This window comes from Mastomys coucha, unplaced genomic scaffold (genome assembly GCF_008632895.1).
Source record: "Mastomys coucha isolate ucsf_1 unplaced genomic scaffold, UCSF_Mcou_1 pScaffold18, whole genome shotgun sequence".
Lineage (NCBI taxonomy): Eukaryota > Metazoa > Chordata > Mammalia > Rodentia > Muridae > Mastomys > Mastomys coucha.
Window position 1 is genome coordinate 86,297,347 of NW_022196900.1, and position 6,964 is coordinate 86,304,310.

At 46.3% G+C, this 6,964-nt stretch overlaps 1 non-coding gene across 1 annotated transcript; it reads right to left on the bottom strand.

The window, feature by feature from the left end:
* Positions 1 to 356: 356 nt before the first annotated feature.
* On the bottom strand, positions 357 to 520 carry LOC116097362. Its single transcript, XR_004121384.1, has one exon. It is a non-coding gene; the product is annotated as a U1 spliceosomal RNA (small nuclear RNA).
* Positions 521 to 6,964: the final 6,444 nt, after the last annotated feature.

Sequence of the window (6,964 nt, forward strand, 5' to 3'; positions counted from 1 at the left end):
AGTGAGTTCCAGGACAGCCAGGGCTACACAGGGAAACCCTGTCTCGAAAAACAAAACAAAACAAAAATAAATAAATAAAATAAAAAAATAAAAGTTGCCGTGGTCATGGTATCTCTTCCAAGCAATGGAAATACTAAGTCACCACATTTTTTTTCTAAGTTCTTAAGTTACAAATTTAGTTCATTTATTTTCAGCATTTTTTACAGTGAAATAATTTGAAGATGTAAATTAACTTCTGAATAGCAATCACTGTATAGATTCTATAGGTTTTAGATTATAAAGCATTTCCATTTGAATTAATGTGATTATTTAAATTTCTGATTTGTTTTCTTTTAAAAAAAAACATGTTTCTTTAAAAAAAAAAATTCTGAAGACAGTTCTCCAGTTCCACAAAATGTGCATTTAAATTTCCTACAGTTGAAGAAATTCAAGGGATCAGCACCTCGTGAGTACAATAGATCAGACCCGCCTTGGGAAAGCCACTTTCTTGTTAGTAGTGCCTCCTTTGCTGTGGCAGTAGGCTGGGTCCTCCTACCTTAGCTAACAATGAAGACAATCTCCCTCAAGCGTGCCCATTGGACAGTCTGGACTGGGTGACTCTAGGCTATGACAAGTTGATCGCTGAAACTGACTAGAACACAGCTTAGCCTTGGACATCTGGTTTACCTGCCTCTACATCCCACATGCTGGGACAACAGGCTTGTTCCACTGTGTCCAGCTCCTCACTGTGGACTCTTGCAGAGTTGACACTTCTTAATGAGTATGTGACTGTTTGTGTGAATATCTATTCACTCCAACTTCCTCCTCCCATTGTGAGTTCTTGAATGAAAGTATCATGTTTGTCCTTTCTGTCATTGTGCCTTCCTGAAATAAACGAGTGCCTGGCACTCGGTAGGTACCTGGTGTGTGTTTATCGAATGAATGGCTGGAAGCACCTACTGGTGGAGGTGTAAACTAGTACAACTTATTTGGAGGAAAACTTAAACTTTTCTACAGGAGAGAGGCAGGGCTGTTTATGCGTTTAGCCTCTGATCCTGCAACCCTACCTCCAGGTTCTCAACTGAAGGAAGGGTCACTGGGCAAAACAAAACTCAGATGACTTCCACATGAGGTTGCTTGATCTGCATTGTTGAAACAGCAAAACATTGTAAACAATCTAAACGCCCATCGTTAGGGGATGACTGAGTAAACTGTAGTATATTCATGCAAGGGAATACATTGGCAAGGAACATGGAAGGTGCTGTACAATGGCTGCCAGGGTGTGTCCTAAAGTTGAAAGCACAAAGTGCATGGTTGAATTTGTAGCACATAGCACATTGTCCTTATATAGCAAAGGGGAAGGGGAATGCCAGCCACAGTGCACAGCCCACTGTCCTCATATAGCATAGGGGATGGAGAATGCCAGCCACAGTGCACAGCCCACTGTCCTCATATAGCATAGGGGATGGAGAATGCCAGCCATAGTGCACAGCCCACTGTCCTCATATAGCATAGGGGATGGAGAATGCCAGCCATAGCTCATAGCCCACTGTCCTCATATAGCATAGGGGGTGGAGAATGCCAGCCATAGCTCATAGCCCACTGTCCTCATATAGCATAGGGGATGGAGAATGCCACCTTCTCACCTCTGCAGTGACAAACCCGAGGCAAAAAGCTTAAAGAAAGGAGAGGGCTCCTTTGGCTCACAAATCAGAGATTTCAGTCCGTTGTATCTCAGTCCTGATGCTTAGAGCCTTTGATGAGGCAGAACATCACGGTAGAGGATGTATGTGGAGCCTACAGTTGCTTGCCTCACAGGAGCCTGTAAGCTCAGAGAAGGACCAGGGTCCCAGTATGCCCAATAACTGTCCCACACATCCTGTACCATCAGCTGGGGACTAAGCCTTTGAGGACATTTGAGATCCAACCCAGGGCAGAGGGGTTTAAGTGCATACACAAATGGTTTATATATTTGCAAGAAAAAGCACTGTCAGGATAAACAGCCAAGCAGAAAGCAATAAAAATGATTGCTTACGCGGGAAGGACCAGGGCAGTGGGGGGGATGATGGAAATGGAACTCTCCAGATACTTTTATGTGGTTTTGACTTTGGAATCATATAAATATTTAATAGATTCAAAATAACATTAAATCAAAAGGGAAGGAGGGGGGAAAGCGCGCTCTGTCATCTGAAGACACTCTGAAATGGCAGGCCTTAAATGTACAGCGAGCCGGTGATGTAATCACTCCGCAGAAATAACTCGCTTGAGCAGCTTTACCTCAGAGCCCGTGCGGACCATACGTCCTGAAAGAAATGTTTTCTGAGGAGAAAAAGAGCTTCAAAGGAGTCTTAAAACTTCACTTGAAATTCTCACTGTTAGAATAAAAAAAAAAACCAATTATTGTCACTATTTTTGAAACTTTTATATAAAAAAATCACAGGGTAATATAAATAAGTAATTATGCAAATGCTGAAATCTAAGATCATCAGTGTGTGAGAAGAGAGATCTGGGGGAGAGATCAAAGAGACTAAATAAAACCTCGAAATGTTATATTGGACTTGGAGAGATCAGCAGGCGGGCACCATTCTTTTGGTTTTTCTGTTCGAAGGTATGGATTTGCTGACTCCACAGAGCACAGCCTGGGTCATCTGAGCACCAGGGGCCAGGGCTCCTCCGAGGAAGGGCTCCTCCAAGGAATGTCTCCTCCAGACTTGGGTCAGACATAGGTTATGGACGCTTGAGATAGCTCATTGGGCCAGACAGTGAGGAGCCTGGCCAATGCTGACAGAAGGCCTAAGGGAAGAGGAGCCCAATGGGGAGGGACAGAGGACCTGAGGGAAGGGGAGCCCAATGGGGAGGGACAGAGGGCCTGAGGGGAGGGGAGCCCAATGGGGAGGGACAGAGGACCTGAGGGAAGGGGTGCCCAATGGGGAGGGACAGAGGGCCGGAGGGAAGGGGAGCCCAATGGGGAGGGACAGAGGGCCTGAGGGGAGGGGAGCCCAATGGGGAAAGATGAAAAAGTGACTGATTGTATTGAAATGCATAGAAAATATAAATGTCCGTCTGTTCATGTGTGTGTCAGTTCCTTCTGAGTTGTGTGGTAAAATACCAGTCAGAAACAATTTATAAAAGCAAAGAATTATTTTGGCTCATTGTGTTAGAAGGTTACAGTCCATCATAGCATCAAAGGCATGGAGGAATGGCTGACCCATGGTGGCAGGAACCTGTGTTCCTATCCCTGTTCACTGTGTGGCTGACCAGGAAGCACAGTAGATCAGAGCCAAGGTTGGATTCTAACCTATAAAGGCCTGGTCCTAGTGATGTCCTCTTTCTAAGCATGTATTCATTATCTTTAGCATCAGCATCACCACCACCACCATCACAATCATCATTGTCATTATCATCATCATCATCATCATCATCATGTGTGTGATGTGTCTTCAGGTATGTGTTTGAAGGTCAGAGGACAATTCCATGGGCTCAGTTCTCCTCTTCCACATTCACTTGGTGTGTAGATTAGCTTTGTAACTGTCACACAGAGTCATATGGGAGGAGGGAACCTCAACCGAGGAGTTGTCTCCATCACATGGGCCTGTAGACAAATCTGTGGGACATTTTCTTGGTTAGTGATTGATGTGAAGGGGTCCAGCCTATGGTGGGTGGAACCACACCCGGGTAGGTGGTCTTGGGATATATAAGAAAGCAGATTGAGCAAGCCATGGAGAACAAGCCAGTCACCATTATTCCTGTATGGTTCCTGCTCTGACTTCTCTCAGTGATCAGCTGTGACTGGGACCAAGCAATGTGAGCCAAGCAAGGTGATTTTTTTGTTTGTTTGTTTGTTTGGTTTTTTTTGAGACAGGGTTTCTCTGTGTAGCCCTGGCTGTCCTGGAACTCACTCTGTAGACCAGGCTGGCCTCGAACTCAGAAATCCACTTGCCCCTGCCTCCCAAGTGCTGGGACTAAAGGTGTACACCACCATCATCCGTCCAAGGTGCTTTTGACCATGGTATTTATCATAGCAACAGAAAGCAAGCTAGGTCGGTGGATGCCTTTAGTCCCAGCAGTCAGGTGGATCTCTGAGTTCAAGGCCAGCCTGGTCTTCAGAGTGAATTCCAGGATAGCCAGGGCTACACAGAGAAACCTTGTCTTGAGTGAATGAATGAATGAATGAATGAATGAATGAATGAATGAATGGATAACTAAATGACCAAATAAATAGCAAACTTAGGTCCCAGGGATTGAACCCAGGCTGTCAGGTTTGCCTGGCAAGTGCTCGATAATGTGAGCTATACTGCCAGCTCCTTTTCCTCCTCTTTTTCTTCTTCTTCCACCTCCTCCTCTTGTAAGTTCATACGTGAGAAGCTCCATGGCGTGGAGTCTACATGCGTGTGCATGTGAAGCCGCACGCTATTGCTTAGGAGAAATCCAGCTTGGTTTTGTTTTTGTTTTTCTGAGGCTGCTGCATTTCTCTGTGTAGCCCTGGCTGTCCTGGAACTCTTCTCCATAGCCCAGGCTGGCCTCAAACTCACAGAGATCCCCGTGCTTGCTTCTGCCTCCTGAGGGCTGGGATTAAAGGCATGCACCTCCACACCCAGGCAGCTTGGTTTTTGAGACAAGTTCTTTCACTAACCTGGAGCCTGCAGATTATTCTAGGCAGGTTGGACAGCAGAGTCCACCTGCCTCTGCCTCCCCAGCTGGGGTTACAAGTGGGCACCACACTCCCAAACTTCTGTCTGTGGGTTCTGGGGACTAGATTTGGGTCCTTGTGCTTCCAAGACAAGCACTTTATGGACTGAGCCAGCTTCTTAGGCCTCTAGAGATCCAGCTCTATCAGCCTGGCCTTCTAAAGACCCCACTGCCTCTCAAAGTTGAGCCACCAGCCAGGAGACAAGCACTCAGAGTCACAAACCCATCAAGCGTCATTAAATACCACTGGAAGTATTTAGAGCACAACTCCTCATCCTGAGAATCAGCAATGAGGAAGGAAAGAATCAGGCCCTTAGCCTGTCCCCCTTACCACTTCATCTTAACCTCAAAGCCCTGCCCTATGAGGAAAGTTTTATATATATATATATATATATATATATATATATATGTATATATATATATATATATATATATCCCAGCTAAGAAGGATTGATAGGATTTGGAAACCACTTTCTTTTTATATCCCTTAATAAAATAATTGATTCAGGCAATAATCACTGATGGATGGAACAATTAATCACAGGAGGTTGATAACGAATGTTCTAATGGGAAGCAGGTCATTACCTCTGATGGCAGGGACGCTTGAGAACTTCATGTGTCCCCTGAGATGCTGTGACACACAAAACTCCGCCTGTGAGGTGTTTCCCCAACAAGAGACCCTAGAGAAGGGATTTGGGTCCAACTAGTTTACCTGAGAGATGATCGTAGGGGTAAAAGTGAGGGGTGGTGATAATGGGGAAGAAAAAAAGCTAACAATAGAAGGAAGGATCAGGGCTGCAGAGATGGCTACACAAGTGTGAAGACCTGGGTCTCTAGCACCCACATCCAGCCTGGCAGAATGGGATGTGTCTGTGACCATACCACAGGGGAGGTGAAGCCTGGGGGACCCCAGGACCTCACTGACATTCAGCCTGGCTACATGGGTGAGCTCTAGGGTTGGTGAGAGACTCTGTCTTGGAAAAATATGGAGGAGAGCAAATGGGGAAGACATCCAAGATTGGTCTCTGGCTTTTCATTTACTCATATGTCCACATACATTTACACACACACATGCATGCACACAAACATGGATGCACACACACAAAAGGTTAAAAATGAACTGTTGAGTGGCTTATGCTTCTCCTAGAGAAAAAGAAGGCTGGGAATTTAGCCTCTGGTTCCCACTCTGTTCTTTTTTTTTTTTTTAAATGAGTACACTGTAGCTGTCTTCAGACACACACTAGAAGAAGGCATCGGATCCCATTACAAATGGCTGTGATCCACCATGTGCTTGCTGGGAATTGAACTTGGGACCTCTGGAAGAGCAGTCAGTGCTCTTAACTCCTGTGCCATCTCTCCAGCCCCACCCCACTCTGATCTTACCTAAGTGTTTTCCAGGGATGCTAACCTCCCAGTAATTCTCAGGACCAGAGAATTTCCTTGAGTGGCCGGCCCAGAACAGACAGGTAGAGTAGACTAATGACTTCCAGGACTGACCAAGGACATGTGGCCAGGCATTGCCAGAACTGCTATGGGACCTTGCCATAGGCTGACCTCTAGTTACTGGAAATACAGGGCACAGAGGAGGAAATGAAGGTTCTGATGAAGAATCCAGTCGATGTGTTCTGACTGGAAACATCGTGCAGGACACAGGATCCTCCATCAGGGTGATGATTTGTGAGCTGGTTCCCACTGTGAACAACTGGACTTGATTCCAGTGGGACTTCTCTGAGGAGTGTAAGGGAGAGCCCTCGTGAGGTCAGGAAGCTGAGGCATCCCTCCAGGACTCCAGTCTGGGGCTCTACTTTCTGGATTTCCCAAGCCCTGCTACTCAAGGCTGAGTGGCTTCTCACTTAAGCCCTATACAGAAAAGCTGAGGAGAACCGCGGGCATGGTCAAAGTGGGTCTCAGGCAAGCAATGGTTTTCTCAGCATCTGCAGCATCCTGACAGATTTTCACAGGATCTTGAAACTCAGATATTGCTGCCAGGTGCCAATACCTGCCCTCTGTCTCCTCGGTCCACCACCCGACCCCCATCCCCCGCCTAGACACCCTAGGCAGGTGTCTCTGGTCCTCACTAAGCATGAGCATTACTTTAGGACTAGACTTCTGGGCTGTGACAGGTGTGTGTGTGTGTGTGTGTGTGTGTGTGTGTGTGTGTGTGAAGGTGTGTGTGTGTGTGTGAAGGTGTGTGTGTGTGTGCAGGTGTGTGCGTATGTGTGCAGGTGTGTATGTGTGCAGGTGTGTATGTGTGCAGGTGTGTGTGTATGTGTGCAGGTGTTTGTGTGCAGGTGTG